Below are 17735 nucleotides of genomic sequence, written 5' to 3' on the forward strand. Positions count from 1 at the left end.
CATAAATTAGTAATACAATGTGGTTTCATTGTAACATTTACATAGATGCATATAATGCACTTCTGTCAAATTCACCCATCTATATTACTCTTTCTTAGCCTCCTTGCTTGCTCCTCCCCCTTTTAAAACAATTTTTAGCGGGTTCATTATACTGTTTTTCTACATATACGTTATATTCCTACACATTTCCTATATATACATAATAATCTTTGGTGGGATCCCACTTTGTTCCCCAGGCTGGCCTTGAATTCTTTTTTTTTCACTGTTGTTTAGTTTTTATTCATAATCATATACTTAACTCTGCAATCCAGATAGATTTGGAGGGGAGGTAAAGAAAACATGGAACTCAAAGAACTGCAGTGAGGGCACAAAGACGACAGGATATCGCAAGCAGATGGGGTGGAAGAGTGTGCTCCTGAGCTACAGAAGGAATGGTCTGGTGGTTATGGTAAACCAAATCAAACGTATTAGAGTTGTCCGCAGTCGGTAATGATGTCCTTCTTGCTGGTCTTGCCATCCCCGAACCCAAAACCCCGCATGGCTTCCATGACTTCCATGCCCTCTTTCACCTTCCTAAAGACCACATGCTTGCCGTCCAAGCAATCAGTCTTGACAGTGCAGATGAAAAACTGGGAACCATGTGTGTTTGGTCCAGCATTTGCCATGGACAAGATGCCAGGACCTGTATGCTTCAGGATGAAAGTCTCATCCTCAAATTTCTCTCCGTAGATGGACTTGCCACCAGTGCCCTTATGGCATGTGAAGTCACCACCGTGGCACATGAAGTCTGGGATAATCCTGTGAAAGCAAGAACCCTTATAACCAAATCCTTTTTCTCCAGTGCTCAGAGCACGAAAGTTTTCTGCTGTCTTTGGAACCTTGTCTGCAAATAGCTTGAAGCAGACTCGGCCCAAAGGCTTGCCGTTAGCGGCAATGTCGAAGAACAGGTTGGGTTGACCATGGCTGGCAGCTGGTGACCACAATCGACAGCGGCGTCTGCAAAGCCTGGCCTTGAATTCTTCTACTTGGGCTTCCTAGTATCTCTCAGTATGGGTGTGTGCCACCTAGTCTAGCTAACTGGATCTTTAAAACCAGATGTTTCTAATTGGTGTGAACAAACTCTGGTATCTCTGTCCACATCCAGGACACTGCCAGATTATTTCTTGTCACCTCTTATTGATGGCTCAGGGTATTAGTTGTGTATGTGTTTAACGCCTTTCCCATACCTCCTAGAAACCAAGAATGGTGTATTTCAGATAGGATAGTACCTTTGGAGAGCTGAAGTGACACTAGCCCAAGGTCATGTGGCTGAATTGTGTGGAAGTGTCTAGTGGCTTGGCCTCTTCCTTTCCTGCTGCTGCTACCTCTAGTTCAGGCTCAGCTTTGAGTTTCTACTGCTTGAGGCTCAACTTCATGAAGCAAATTAAGCTCATCCAAAGAAAGAAGAAACAGTTTTATATTTGATTTTTTTTTCTTTTTTGAGTAGTGGGGATTAAGCCCAGGACTGTGCACAAACTGAGCAAATATTTTACGAGTAAGCTACTTCCCCAGGTCAAGAAGCAGAATTTTCCAAAAAGATAGCAAGTTGTATGGTTATATGTGGTGATTTCTTGTTTTTATATTATACTTTGCTGTATCACAAATGACACCTTTTCTACCTGGGCATAATTGTCCAAGTCCATTTCTGATAGTCTATGAGGGGTATTTTCAGCAAGTGTAGTCTCAGAAAGAGACTTTATTTTCATAACTATAATTTGCTTAATAAAGTTGGCAGGTTCCTGGCTTTGTAACCTTATTTATACTTTTAGATCTTTGAGAGGAAGTTATTTAGTGGTTACCTATAATTGTGAAATATAACCTAATTATTAAAGAACCTCTTTACAATATATAAAGTTCATTTATTTTTATTTTTTGGCAATATCAGGCTTAAACTCAGGGCCTGGGCACTGTCCCTGAGATTTTTCAGCTGGAGGCTAGTATACTACCACTTGAGCTACAACTCTGCTTCTGGCTTTTTTTTTTTTTTTTTTTTGTGATTAATTGGAGATGAGTATCACAAACTTTCCTGCCCGGGCTATCTTTGAACCTTGAGCCTCAAATCTCAGCCTCCTGAGAGAGTAGCTAGGATTACAAGTGTGGTCCACTGATGCCTGGCTAAATGAAAGTCATATTGGGAGATTGGGAGGTTTTAGAATATGCATCTTCATTCTGATTCACACACTCATTTGTTCCATTTGTATCAGAATTTTGAAATCATCTATCTGAGCAGCTAATTATATGTATGCCTGTATGTGTATATCTGTGTGTATTAATATGTATTTTTCCTTTAACATGGGTTGATGGAGTATAGTTGTTAGGCCATGGTGACTTCTTACTTCCTCAGTCAGAAAATGTGTAGCTTATCATTAATAAAAGATGGATAGTCTAATATCGGCAATCCCAAAGGACTTTTCCTGCCAAATAAAATAAATTACAAAACACAGATAGTTTTTGTACTATGTGTTTATATTGGATGTCCTTGTAGAAAATAGTGTGAATGTGTCCCACATCTTGGAAATCATGTGACAAGTTTAAACATAAAGCGTGGAATATTAATTGTCTCTGGATAGTTTTTGCATATTTATGATTGCACCTGTTCCCTAAGCTGTAAAAAGCTACTCAGTCTTGTCTCAGCTGGTACCATGGTAATCAGAATTCAGGGAAACAAGATATTGGCCCATTTAAGTGTTTTAAATCTACAGCCTCTCCTTATTTACATAATAACCCAATCTTAAAGAAAGATGCAATTTGACTTTAGTAGATAATATTAATTTGATTATCTGTAGCTGATCATTACATTGCACTGAGAATCAGTTTTAATACAGACAGCTGGTTCAGATGACAGATACTCTTGCTCTTGGTCACTGAGACCAACTTTTGCTTTATCTGACGTGATAACCAGAGTCACCTGTTTAATGTCACTTGTCTCCTTACTCTACATTCCAGGTTCCTTCTTGGGTCATCGTTTTCTCCCATTTTTTTTTTCTTTTTTTTGGTCGGTCGTGGGGCCTGAACTCTGGGCCTGGGCACTGTCCCTCAGCTCTTCAGCTCAAGGCTAGCACTCTACCACTTGAGCCACAGTGCCACTTCCAGCTTTTTTTCCCCCTGCTTATGTGGTGCTGAGGAATCGAACCCAGGGCCTCATGCATGCAAGGCAAGCGCTCTACCACTGAGCCACCTTCCCAGCCCCTTCTCCCATATTTTTATTCTCCATCTTCCTTTATTCTTTCTTCTATTCCGTCTTCTTTCTTTTTTCTTGTTTTCATTTTTTTTGGCCAGTCATAGGGCCTGAACTTTGGACCTAGGTGCTGTCCCTCAGCTCTTCAGCTCAAGGCTAGGCGCTCTACCACTTGAGCTGCAGTGCCACAGTCAACTTTTTCTGCTTATGTGGTGCTGAGGAATTGACCCAGGGCCTTATGCATGTAAGGCAAATGCTCTACCACTGAGCCACCTTCCCAGCCCCAGCCCCAGTTCTGTCTTCTTTCTAATGAATAGGCCCTTGTGTGTGTGTGTGTGTGTGTGTGTGTGTGTGTGTGTGTGTGTGTGTGTGTGTGTGTGTGTGTGTGTGTGTGTGTGTGTGTGTGTGTGTGTGTGTGTGTGTGTGTGTGTGTTCTGCTATGAATCTTTGATAACCTGTCAAAAGGATCTTTCTTTTGAGCAAGACACTGTTCAGTAAACCTAAGCATCATCTACTCTGTGGATTATTTATGGAAAAATTTAAACCTTTTCCCATGGATCTTGGCTGATCTTTCTCTATGTCTATGTGCTCAGGCTCAGCAGACTGGTTTCAACACTGGTTACCTGCAATGAAGATAATATTATATTGTCCCATTATGTGCTCTTTCTTTCCTGGCATTAGGGTGCTGATTATTTTATTTCTGAGGACCCTTTCTAGTCTTCATTTGGGAATACCCCACACCAAAGTGTGGTATGAAATACAGAATAAATTCTAACATTGGATTCTAATGATAGAAATGATATAACCTGAGCAGCAACTGACAATGGGATATGGTATCCATTTGGTATCCAAATTAGATGTAGCTTTGTGAAAAAGGCCAACTGGCTTTTGTCATACCTTGAAAATTCTGTTTGTACCATTCTCTATTTTATACTTGGAATGTCTGCAGTTTCCTACAGGACATAGTTGCTTGAAGGGTAATTGCTTCAGCACTAAAAATAACCTCTGAAGATTTAAATTAGGTAAATTTGTTATGTTGTTGTTGTTTGCCATGTATTAAATACAAAATGCAGTAGGCTCTTAATTGAACATGTTTTTGCACGTTGATGTATACTTTGGTACAATTGTGTGTGTGTGTGTGTGTGTGTGTGTGTGTGTGTGTGTGTGTGTGCGCTTGCATTCACCTTACACTTAGTACAATTACATTGGATTGTAATTGATTTCATTAGAGATTGCTTTTGCCATATGAGAGCTTTTAAATTACCTCATTTCCTTAAGCATTTATTTCCTTAGCAGATTTTTGAGTGAAGCTGAGTATTACACACCGTAGGCATGATAGCAGCCTGTTTTATAATCCAGAAAGAGCTGAGATATAGCATTTGAGAAATTCAGGAGTGACAGAAAATAACAACAAATAATTCAACAGGACCTACTGTAAGTCGGTGGTGTTCAGTGTCAGAAGAATGGGCTTGACAGGATGTTCAGAGAAGCAGCAGCTGGGCCAATCCTGGGAGCCTGGGTGCAGGCACTCAGGACATTAGGGCCAGGGCCAGCTTTTGCCAGGGAGGTAATGGCATTGTGGGTGGTCTATCCTATGAGGCTCTCCCACTTTCTCTAGGCCCTTCCTGTTCCCCCTGGAGGCCTGTGGGGGAGGTGTTGGGGCATCAGGGTGTGAGGCTATTGACCAATGACAACATTGACTCTGGATGTGTACTTCTTTGTTCTTAAAAGGACATATAAATGATTTTAGGCATTACTTTTTTTTTTAAATCATGTATTTCCCATTTACTAAGGTGGCTATGTGAGACTTGCTTGCCTTCCAAGGACAATTTTGAGTAGAAAATTCAACTCCCTGAATATTGAGGTTAAACCTTGGGGTTGCCTCTATTTACCATTTCCATTTTCTGAACTAATGGATGGAAACCCAGGAAGTTAAGCAGCAGCAGCAGCAATCAGTACAAGGGCTCCTTATGCCCAGCTCAGCTGGCTGCCCTTGGACTGACCTTCCTTCCTTTCCTAAAAGTGCTCTGACTATAGGAGAGAGTACTTCGTTAGTAGAATATGTGTATGTATGTTGTATTGTGTGGTGGTACTGCATGAGGGTGTGTTGTGTGAGTTTGTCTTGTGTGGAATGTGTTAATGTGTGTCAGGAGTATGTTGTGTGGTACATTGCATGTGTGTTGGTATGTGAGTTGTGGACTGTGTTGCATGTTTGTGTTGGCTTCTATGTGAGAGTTGTACCTGTTAATGTGTTTTAGGAGTGTGTGTTACATGTTAGAATATGTTGTGTAAAAGGAAGTCCACATGACTGCCTTCTTGGTAACCATGCCTTCCAGATGTTTCTGGATGAGTCCTGACTGTAAGGGAAACAGCAGACTTGTTTGGCCATCTTCCCATCTTAGGAGGCTCTTTGGCCCTCACAGATTGCCCGGGACTGAATTCTGAATTTGGCATTGGTTCTCTGCTAGGTGTGCTGTCAGTGTTGCTCTTGCATATATCAAGGGGCTTCCTATGTGCTTTCTTGTCCCCCATATTTAATTTAATTTAATTTATTTATTTTTGTTGGTCGTGGGGCCTGAACTCTGGGCCTGGGTGCTGTCCCTCAGCTCTTCAGCTCAAAGCTAAGTGCTCTACCACTTGAGCCACAGCGCCACTTCCGGCCGCCCGTCTTTTAAAGACTGGCCTTTTTCTTCCTCTGGCCTCTCTCACCAAATGCCACCTTGGACTTTGCAGGGAGTGTATTGTGCCCCGGCCGTGTGCACTGGTGAGTAGGAGTTATCCCTCGGTGAGATTGTAACAGTGAGAGTGGGTTTAAGTGAATGGAGGCAGTGTTCCGTGTTAGAGGCGCCCAGGTCCTACCAGGAGAACACAGAGGTGCCCTGAGGAGACGCGGCTTGCCTGCTCGCCAGGTCAGGGCCAGCCCCCTGTGCCTTCACCTCGCCATTCCCCTTTTACTTCTCATTCTATTGGGTTATAAGGTGGTGAAGCAGGAGCTCATTGCTGTTGCCACTACTGGGACTTGAACATTGCTGGTTCTACCACTTGAGCCACACCTCCACTTCCAGCTTTTTGCTGGCTAACTAGAGCTAAGAGTCTCAGGGACCTTTCTGCTCAGGCTGGCTCAAACTTTAGTCCTCAGATCTCAGTCTTCTGAATAGCTAGGATTACAAATGTGAGCCACTGGCACCTAGCTTCTGTTGCTTTGTAGAAGGTTTAAATCTTTAAGTATCTGGGCTGTGGAACATATACTTGCTATTTTTTTTAAGACTAGAGAAAAACTTTCTTAAGTCGATCGGCCTTTTGGCCAGAACACGTTATGTCTTACATCATAGTTCCAATTTTCCAGGTCAGAGTGCTAGTGTTTCTTTTTCTCGATGTTGCCATTAATTTCCTGTATTACTAGAAGATTAGGGGTGAATGGGCAGCCTCTCTGCAGCCTCTCTCAGATGAATGGTGTGCAGGAGGTAGGATGGCAGGGTTGTACACAGGTAAGAGCCAAGGAGAGTCCTGTGGGCTCTGACTGTTTTTCTCTGGGGTGTTTGGAGGCACTGAGCTTCTGTATAGGAATTGTGCAGGTACACGCTTCCCTGCCTAGCAATGACCCACCCTGTCGCGGACCACGGCTGCTTTGGTATGGTCTTGGCGCATCTTTCAAGCTCCGTAGTAAATCTCTCTTTTCCCGGGGCTCTTAGTCCATGTTGGTGGTGGGGCTTTGCTCTTTTTTCTCACCGTGTTGAGGAGGGGCTATCACATGCTGCACACCTATCCTATCACATGCTGCACACAACCAAGTATTTTGTTTGGCCAAAAGTAGGACTTTATTAGCAACCAGGCAGTATTGTTATGGAGGAGCTGGCTCATAGCAGAACACAGTGAGTGCTGTGTCCCGCTGGGCATGGACGGATCTAGAAGATGTGACTGCTGGTTATCTTCTAGAGATAACATTTGTCATGGGTCGGTACTTCATGGTGTTTTAAGCAAAGAACTTTGCATTCTTTGTAATAAATGATGATTTATGGCTTCTGAAACAGTACTGTGCAGCTTGGCAATTTAAGCCAAAACAGTAGTTAGTCATTACAGATTTAAGTTTTTATGCAAATCAAGAGTTTTTCTTGTCTTCTGTATGGGAAGGGTCTGTCTGTGTTCCTTGCCCTGATTTTCCTCCAAGTTCCTTTCCTGAGACCTTGAATAGGGGGGCTACACTCTGCTTTCCAGGGGTGATGTTCCTGCAGGAGTCTGCTCTGGGTTAGGTCCTGTGGCGCTACTTCTGTTCTTTTGTGCCTCTGGAGCAGGGGAGTTCAGACTGCTTCCCTAAATAAGGCACCTTCCCCTCGCCCCATGTCCAGACTACACCCGGCTCTCCTGGCACAGTGCGGTAGTGACCTGCAGTGAGCTGTCACCACCCCGGAAAGATACCCAGGCCTCGTTACAGCATCCCCATCCTGGCCTCACTGCTGTCTCTCTAACTTGTCTTACAGAAACTTGGCCACTTACTGCAGTCACCTGAAGAATACACTTCCCAGGTGCTGATTCTCCTGCCCCAGTTCAGGCCTGGCTGGGGATCTCAGTCTCCCGGACATCCCTGTGCAGCTAGCAGCCTTAGGCCTGACAAGATCTTCAAGCAGGATATCGGAGTGAAAAAGCATGAGGCAGGACAGTTCTGGTGTTTCCTTCTGCTACTACTCAGCTCTACCTGCATGGACCAGATAGCACTACTTCTGTGTTCATGGATATTGTATGCACTTTTGGGGTTTCTTTTCTTTTCTTGTTTTAGCTTTTCCAGCAGGAAAAAAAGAGTATGTAAAAGGTCAATTTGAGAACAACTAAAATTCAGAATTACTTAAGTAATATGGATTTTTAGTGTTTGTAATATCAGTTCTCTGCACTGATTGTACAGAATAAAGGACTCTACTGGGTCTTCCTTTCTCCAGGGTAGCCACGAGGTAGAAAGAAGGGCAGTCATGATGCTTTTCCCAGGTCTCTGAACCTGCCTGGCGTTTGTGACGACCTCAGTGCTAAGGCAAACTTGTCTGAGGAGGGAGGAGAAGGTGCTTCTGTGGGTGGTCTCCATTCCATTGTTTACCTTGTATCAGTAGAGTATGTCCAGAGATGAAAGAATTCAGTGTCATCAAACATCACAAGAGTTAGCTTGTCTTTTTAATTTTTTTATTTTTAATTTTGCGCTTATCTTACTGGCTTCACTTGACACCTTTTTTTTTTTTTTAATCTGGAAAGCAATTAAACAGGAGAGTGATATGAGGCCCTTGCTTGTGGGTTCCCCAATATTTGAACCCAGGCTGTTGTTTCTGTGAGTCAGCGTTTACCTTGAGGGAGGAGGTGGACAGAGATGCCATGTCTGCAGACTTAATCATGTGCTGGTAAAAATGTGCCCTCCAAAATTGTGGTTGTAAAAAACTCAGAGGCTCAGAACAACCAGGTGTGTCATTTTTCTTTTGGAAATCTATAACTCATGTTTATTTAGTTTTTTATATGAAGTTTTTGGGAACTATTAAAATAACATTTCTCATACTATGTGAAGTCATTATTGAAGTCACAGAATTAATACTTACAAGGGAATACATAATTATTTGTTACTCTTCCTTTTTCCTTTTATTCTCAGTTAAGTACCACCTAGTACAGTGCATAGAACCACTGCCAGGTTTTGTTGTTGAGTGAAGTTCACTAATTGATATAGTAACACACAGTTAAGGTGTGTCTGTGTGTTTTGTAAGTCATTTGAAGCATGGGGGAAGGAAATACAGATTGAGAGAACTTTGGTGTAGAAATGAGATGCATATTTTCTGTATCCAGGAAATCTAAATCTTTTAGGTTTCTCTTTATCAAGGTGAACTCCAAAAGAAATGTTGTATTCATTAGTCCCATGGTAAAGAGTACAGGTTCAGGTGATAGGATTAGGGGTTTGTTAGTTACGAGTCACTCTCCAACACATGTTTTCTTGTTGACATTTAACATTCCAGAGTTATAAAGATTCGTATGCACTTTTTTTTGTGTGTGTCTCATTCATGGGGCTTGACTCAGGGCCTGAGCATTGCCCCTGAGCTTTTTTTGCTGAAGGCTAATGCTCTATCACTTTGAATCAAAGCTCCACTTCTGGTTTTCTGGTGGTATAAGAGTCTCTCAGCCATTCCTGCTATGAACTGTGATCCTCAGATCTCAGCCTCTTGAGTAGCTAGGATTACAGGCGTGAGCCACCTGCACCTGGCTGTACTGTGTGTGTGTGTGTGTGTGTGTGTGTGTGTGTGTGTGTGTGTGTGTGTGTGTGTGTGTGTGTGTGTGTGTGTGTGTGTGTGTGTGTGTGTGTGTGTGTGTGTGTGTGTGTGTGCGCGCGCTGAGACCTGTTTTGTTTTTGCTTGTTTTGTTTTTGCTTTGTGAATTTTTTTGTGGTTAAGTTCCTTCAGGACTCTTTAGAACTCTTTCTTTTTTGCTATTCATTATGAATTACAGTGTGTTGTTTGGAGCTGTAAGTCTCTTCCTATTATTTATACAAAAATTGTCTATTTTAGGCTTATATTTACTGCATTGAATGTTTGACCATATTAAAATTATAAATACTTTAGAATTTAAAAATACTTTAGAATTATAAATACTTTAGAATTTAAATTTGTTTTTATTTCAAAGTAGCTGTACAAATTTGGGGCACATAGATTTAAAAATTAAATTTGTAATGTAGCTCTAACATTGTACCATCTTACAACTCTTCCATAGTACCGCTGTATTTTCTTTCTCCATAGTATTTTAAGTTGATTAATTCAGAAATAGAACAACAATGAACAGTGTTAATGGTGTCTGGTTTATAATAGTCTTGTATAATTTTATTGGAGGATCCTTTAACTGCACAAGACAGGTGATTCTAGAAAGAAAAAAAAAGTTTGAGGTCAAAGGCCTTGTTTGGGGAACACTGGTGCAGTTGAGGCCTGAGCTCATTTTTGCACTCAGGTCCAGCGTCTAGTGAGCCTGATCATTTCTAGCCAACAACACTCAGAATTTCAGTTGTACTCCCAACCCTTCTCTCTTTTCCCTCCCAGAGCAGCATAAAACCATTGGTTCCATGTGTTGTGTCTCAGAGGCTGGTCTGTTGTTGCAAGGCACCGCACTTTGCAAAAGCATATGAAAATAAACATTAGGATGCCTCTGTGTCTGTTATGTGTGTGCGTGCACGCACACGCACACGCGCGCGCGCACACACACACACACACACACACCCTGAAGATCAGAGTTTCTCACCTCAGCATGGTGTCCATACACCTGACCTTACAGTGAACACGAGGGCATCACCAATCTTTTGATCTTGGGTCAAAGCATTTCTGAGGTGGGTCTGCTGACTGGTGCGCTTCAGCTTCTTTCTTGCTTAGACCACATTTATAACAGCTCTTTTTTTTTTTTCTTTTTGTTGGTCGTGGGGCTTGAACTCTGGGCTTGGGCACTGTCCTGGTACTCTTCAGCTCAAGGCGAGCGCTCTACCACTTGAGCCACAGCACCACTTCTGGTGGTTTTATTGGCGATAAGAGTCTCCCGGACTTTCCTGCCCAGGCTGGCTTTGAGCCGCCATCCTCAGATCTCAGCCTCCTGAGTAGCTAGGATTACAGGCGCGAGCCACCGGCACCCGGCTTACAGTTCTTTTTCTAACAGTTGCCACCACTTAAGAAACAATATGAGGGCTGGGAAGATGGCTCAGTGGTAAAGCGCTTGCCTTCCATGCATGAGGCCCTGGGTTCGATTCCCCAGGACCACATAAGAAAAAAAGCCCGAAGTGGTGCTATAGCTCAAGTGGTAGAGCGCTAGCCTTGAGCTGAAGAGCTGAGGGACAGTGTTCAGACAGGCCCAGAGTTCAGACCCCATGACTGGACCCCCCCCCAAAAAAAAAAAAAAAGAAACAATATGAGTTTAGAGTCTCAGATTTAAAAGACTGCCCTAATATTTGAAAATTATTTTACTAAATCTAATTTGAAGGCTTAAAAAAAAAACCCCAACAAAAACACATGGCTAAAGTTAAGAAAAACAAAGCCAGGCCAGGCCAGGTGTGCTCTTGTAATCCTAGCCACTTGGGAAGGCAAGAGGATCTCATTCGGAGGCCAGCCTGGGCAAAAGCACCAAGACCTCATCTGGAAAATGACAAAAAGCACAATGGGCTGGGGGATAGATGCAATGGGGATAGCGGTGGAGCACCTGCTTGGTAAGTATGAGGCCCTGAGTTTGAATCCAGCAGCCACAAACACAAAACAAAACTTTCCCAATATCAGACTCAGTCACTCTTTTTTGGAGGCATGTCTTATTGTGCAGGAACAGATTTGGGAGCAAGCACACTGTCCATCATTGTTCATTGTTAACCTGCAGTGTTCTGGTGAGTGTGGAAGCAGGCAGGGCCAGCAGCTGTGGTTTGCAGGGGTGGCTGAAGGAAGGCTCACCTTTGCTCCCTGGTAAGGCGGCTGGTTAGGTGGTGTGGGCAATGACCTTCACCCATCTGGTTGTCTGTCTGAGATGTTGGTCCCCCTACCTGCTAAGTCTCCCATGTAACTGCAAAGGCAGGAGCATGCCTCTACATCTGGCTTATTTGTTGAGAATGGGATACCTCGAATTTTTTTTTTTTCTTCTTTTCTTTGCAGGCTGCCCTGAAATGGTGATTCTTACTGATCTCTGCCTTTCAGAGTAGGTAGGATAAAAGGCCTAAACCACTGCAACCATCTGGGAAAGTTACTTTCTTAGAGTTTATTCTCAATATTTAGAAAGCACATAGATATTCCACATTGGCATATTTTGGGGTCAGGGCCTAAGGAATGTGAATGCTTATGTTTGCATAGGTTGATGGCATAGTGTGGAAGTTCTGAACTGTTAGAAAATTAGGAGCCAGTGAATGGGTTTGGAGAGATTTGTGAGATGGCCCAGGCTCTGTTTCTCATGTGTAGCATGCTTGGAAGGAGGAGAGATGGAGACAGACTTCGAGGCTGTCCCTAGACCCTGTGAAAGGAATAAAAGAGAGCAGGTGAGCTGGGGGGCGTCATGACCACCGGGTAAGGGAGAAAAATGAAGGAGAAGAAAAGAGGACTGGAGGTTCGGGTTTGTGTGGTTGAGGGGTTGTGGGTGGTCTTTTACAATCAGGAGAATGAGCAAGAAGGGGAAGATGGCAGTTTCCATTTTGCATGTGACTTTATGATGCTCACGAGCTGCGTTGTGTGTGATTGGTGACTTTGGAAGTGTGGAATGATGCTAAGGGAAAAATCTGGACTTGGGTAGATTTGGGTGGGGTCTTCAGAATAGATGCACAGCTAAAGTAGCCAAATAGATGGATGTGAGGTCCACATGTAGGAAAAGAGAGGCCAAAGTTCAGATTTAGAATTTGAGGGAGAGTCACACAACTCTAAGAGAAGGCTGTGCTTAGAGTTAATGGCACAGTTTTTTGAAAGCCCAAAGGGAACTTTTTCTAGAGCAGAGTTCCAACTTTGCTGAAAACCAGGAGGGCAGGGCCTCAGGAAGGAGCATCGAAGTGAGGCCTGGTAGGCTGTGGACCCAGTCATCTTGTGAACACGAGGGTTGACAAGAGATCAGGGAGCTGGTGTCCATGTACACTGATGTCTGTCCCTTCACTCAGGATGAGCAACATGGATTGAAAACAACTTAGTGGAGGGGAAGGGCTTGGAGAGAGGAACTGGGAAGGAGGGAGGCTGAAGTATATGAAGGAAAGGGAGAAGCAGCAAAGCCAGGTCCCCCAAAATGGATGTAATGTTTTTCCTATTTTCATGAGTTGTTATTGCAGATTCACAAAGTAGTCCACTTAACGAAGCCCAAAGAAAATTCTGAAGCACCCTCAAATCTAGAGTGTGCCTGGTGCTTTTCAGAACATTGCGTTCTTTGATTTCGGCTTACTGTGGATGACTAATTCTTAGCATGTTGTTTGTTGGAGTCTACAGAGGCGCCTTATCAAGCTTGGTAACCATCCCCACACAATGTATTTCCTTACAAGTCTTGTGGAAGGAAGTTCAGTTCAGTGTGTACTTCCTAAGTGGTCTGACTCCATTGTGTATATACATATATATTTGTGTTGGTGTATGCACATATATGCACGTATGTGCGTGTGGTGTTGGTTACTACCCCCCTCATGAATTACATGTACCATACAGAGGCAATGAAGTACATTGGGGAGCAGTGTGAATCTTGTTCTCTCAGGGAGTTCACCTTCTGCTTTGATAAGGAATACTGACATGTCTGCCTTTTGCAGACATGTCTGCCTCCTCTTCTCTGCTGGTAACAAGTGTAAGGTACCAGTCAAAACCTCCACAGCTAGCCCCAAATTCTCACACACAGTGCTTCAGATGGAAAACTGGAAAGAAAAGGAAAAGAATCAGTTTATGGAGGGGAGAGAATTGCTAGGACCCGTGCACTTGTCATGTGAAGTCCATCCATTGAGTGTGTTGGGCAAGGCCCTGAGCAGCCGAATTGAGGGGCTGTGGGAGATGTATGCAGGGTAGGTCCTCATGGGAGAAAAGATCTTGGACTCTGCTGAAGTAGTCAATTGATGGATGGACTGTTATCTTTGTCATTATTTTAAGATAGTTGATGGTGAGTGTAGATGAAAGAAATAAAGCTTTTAAAGAACTTCAGGAGTATAACTTGTGTTTCTCTGATTCTGGGATTTCTGCCTGAAATGTTACTTTTATTTTTGGATAGGTGTTTTTTTTTTTTTTTTTGCACTTGCATTACAGCATTTGGCACATTATATCTTTGTGATATGTTAGCTGTGAAGATGTTTAAAATTAGATTCCTAGAAATGAGGTTACAGGAGCCCTTGGCCACACCACATGGGTTATGTTTTGAGCACCTCGTAGTGGAATTCTAACATGGTGGCTATTCTTAGTATTCTTAGTATCTGGAGTCAGAACACCTGACTCAAGCTGCTAGAGGGATGTTATTTGTTTTCCTTACAAATCTGAAGTCTAACAACTTCATGGAAGCTTTATAGCTCTTGCTTATAAATATACTTCCTTGTACTTGAACCTGTCCTCATGGTACCCTCGTCTTTGTTCTGTTTTCCTTTCCTGCAGCTTTATGAGATGGGAACAGAGTTGAATCTTTGTTTTATACACAGAGACCTGAGGGATCTACCTGATTCCTTCGGTTAGCTTCAGCCCGGAGAGGGAGCCCAGCCTTCTTTATCTTTTGTAAAGAATACATTTCCATAAAGAACCTTTTTCTTCTCTTTAGTCATTCTGCTGTGGTATTGTCTCTTGAGGCTGTTTCTTTGCCTCCAATTTTGACAACTGTGTTTTAGTTTCCAAGATGATGAAAGGGTAGTGAAAAGGGCATGGAAAGAAAAAGCCAGGAAGGGAAGGAATTATCTCATGATTTTAGTCAGAAGGAAATCACTCAGACAGAAAAAATGTTAGAAGTGGGTCAGATCCCAGGAAGTTGGAGTGAATGAGCGCTGCCATATTAACAGACGTTTCCTACAGTACTGTGGCCACTGTGGTAACTCAGAGAAAGAGGATATTCATTCCGAGATTGAATGTGTGTCTTTGCCGATTCTGACTATAATTAGCAGGATTTATTCAAACTTGGAGAGCTCTGTTACAGCAGAGGTTCTTCATACATGCGCCTTTGTATGTTCCATGTGTTTGGGCATGGATTATACATAAATATGCATGGGTTACATATTTATGTGTGAGGCTTCATTATTTGACATAGAGAAGTGTGTATTAGGGTAGATTCACTAATTTCCAGAAGGTATATTCAAAGTATGTACTCCTTTTTGTGGAATTGATTAATTGGCTTCCTTTAAGTAGTGTGTGTTTATATGTATGTATGTGGTCCCGTGTGTGCCTGTGTGTATGTATTTTATATATGTGATCTTTTGTGTGCAGTGTAGATGTATCCGTGTGTTCATGCATGTGCCAACATGAATATCATGTGCATTTATATGTGAATGTGCACACCTGTGTGAGTGTGTATGCATGTTGCACAGGCACACACGTTTATGCATGCAGTTTTGTGTATTTGTGTTTATGGGCATACGAGTATATGGATACATGCAGTATGTGTGTATGCATGTGTACTGTGTGCTTGTCAGTGTATGGCTGCGTGTTTGCATATGGACGTGCACACTTGGCTTGTGGGGTCCTCCTCGGAGGAATATCTTACTAGATACTGTGTTTCTGACTCCTGCCTGTTCTCATGAACATTTCAGCCATTACTTAAATACCCCAGAAGTTATGTAAAATATGTGTCTATAGTCATTGTGGGGGTTAAATGTATTTTAAATGAGTGCAAAAGTATTAGACATGTTGTCATAAAAGTATTAATGCTCTCTTGTTATAAGCTTTGCAGAGAATAAAATGCTGTGCACAATCACAGCCAGTTAATGGTGATTCTTGCCAAGGGGTCTGGGTAATAATTAGTGTTTGTGTTCACTGATATCTGGCTCAAACTTCCATGAACTCCAAGGAGGGTTGCTGACACAGAACCTGTTTAACAGTGCTGGCCGCCATCACTGTTTCCTCCATTTTCCTGTTGGTTTTACCCAGGGCTGGGACAGCTGCTCTCAGATGCATTTTCTCTCCATAAAAGTCTGCAGCGTTGAAGTCAATTAGTGACCAGTGGGAGACCCAGCTGCTTTCCAAGTGGCTCATGTGAAAACCTCCCTCTCTACCCCCTTTTAAAAAAAGCAGTAGTTATTAGTAGAGCCTATTGCTATTTTTACCATGGGATCTTTAACTTTTCCTTTATTAAAACAAAGTTCCATGCTATTTATGGTCTGTCATCTCTCTGTCTTTCTGTGTGAGGTTGGAATTGTGTTCTGCTGTCAGCTGTGCCAGACCATTGGTAGCAGCCTCAGTTCTGGAATCTACTCTGTCTTTACTGATGCTGGTCTTACTCTTCTTACTCCTTGAATACAGGGAGTCCAGCAGTGCACACAATGGTAGTTACTGGGATCTCACTGGAGACTGTATTCTTTCTTTTACTAGAAAGGCATGTTAGTTCAAAGTGATCTTGTGCAGAAAAGTCTGCAAGAGCCCATCTCCATGTAACCAGCAGTGGTAGTGTAGTTCAAATGGTAGAGCACCAGCCATGAGCCAGAAAACCAAGTGAGAGTGTGAGGCTCTGAAATCAAGCCTGGTACCAGCATGAAAGGAAATAATAAAAGAAAGACATATAGGATTGGGAAGGTGGCTCAGTGGTAGAGCACTTGCCTTGCATGCATGAGGCCCTGGGTTCGATTCCTCCACACCACATAAGCAAAAATAAAAAAGCCGGAAGTGGCGCTGTGGCTCAAGTGGTAGAGCGCTAGCCTTGAGCTGAAGAGCTGAGGGACAGTGCCCAGGCCCAGAGTTTAGGCCCCACAACCGGACCCCCCCCCAAAAAAAAAGACATATAAAGTTTATGCTTGATAAGAGGTTAGTAAATTCATTACCTTGCTCATGTAACTGTAACCCCTCTGTACAGTATCTTCACAATAAAAAACATAAAAAAAGAGGTTAGTAAAGAGGTATGAAAGTGTTACTGACTGCATGCTAGGCTAGTGTGGTATAGTGCAGTCTACCACAGCATAGCGTTTACAGTATAGAATAGAATGAGTTGTATACTGTTATATAGTATAGGTACAATAGTGTAGTATAGAGTTGTATACTAATACAGTATAGTATTATATAATGTAGACTAGAACAGGTAGCTTTGTATTGATGTTCTTTGATGTATGATGAGTGTCAGGTTCTGATAAACCCATCGTAGGTTGAAAGTGCATTTAATATACCTAGCCTACTGGCCATCTCATGGTTCAGCAGCATATTGAGTGCCTTCCCTATTGCTCGTGGCTGACTGGGAGCTTCTGCTCACTACCACTGTCCAGTGTCATGTGCACAGCTTCTGTCCAACTCTTCCTCTTCCTAGCATCTTCCTCTGCCCAGCTTCTTGTTGCCAGCTTAGGGAAAGATCAAAATCTATAATTCAGAATATGGATTCTACAGAATGTATTACTCATTGTGCCATTGTGGAGTCAGGAGATTGAAGTGGCACCATGGTAATTAGAGGCTGTCTGCAATATACAGAATAGAATGAATAGTACAGGATTTATGTTGTGTATCATAGTATCTGTGATATTGATATACAGAATAGAATGAATAGTACAGGATTTATGCTGTTATCATAGTATCTGCGATATGCAGAATGGAATGAATAGTGCAGGATTTATGCTATGTACCATAGTATCTGTGATATACAGAATAGAATGAATAGTATAGTATTTATGCTGTGTATCATAGTATCTGTTATATGCAGAATAGAATGAATAGTACAGGATTTATTCCGTTATCATAGTATCTGCAATATGCAGACTAGAATGAATAGTTCAGGATTTATGCTGCATATCATAGTAGTTGCGATATGCAGAATAGAATGGATAATATAGGATTTATGCTGTTATGCTATCTGAGATATGCAGAATAGAATGAATAGTATAGGATTTATGCTGTGTACTGTAGTATCACTCGCTCTTGCTATTTCTTTGGTTAGC

The 17735-nt window shown here is 42.5% G+C and overlaps 1 protein-coding gene and 1 pseudogene across 4 annotated transcripts in view; one reads left to right on the forward strand and one right to left on the reverse strand.

The window, feature by feature from the left end:
* Dip2c (disco interacting protein 2 homolog C) overlaps positions 1–17735 on the forward strand; it is a 309177-nt gene that overhangs the window by 12348 nt on the left and 279094 nt on the right. The window lies entirely within an intron of this gene.
* LOC138806208 (peptidyl-prolyl cis-trans isomerase A pseudogene) lies at positions 468–782 on the reverse strand (annotated as a pseudogene).

This window comes from Dipodomys merriami, unplaced genomic scaffold, assembly GCF_024711535.1.
Source record: "Dipodomys merriami isolate MVZ:Mamm:240054 unplaced genomic scaffold, mDipMer1.0.p SCAF_4, whole genome shotgun sequence".
In the NCBI taxonomy this organism is placed as follows: Eukaryota; Metazoa; Chordata; class Mammalia; order Rodentia; family Heteromyidae; genus Dipodomys; species Dipodomys merriami.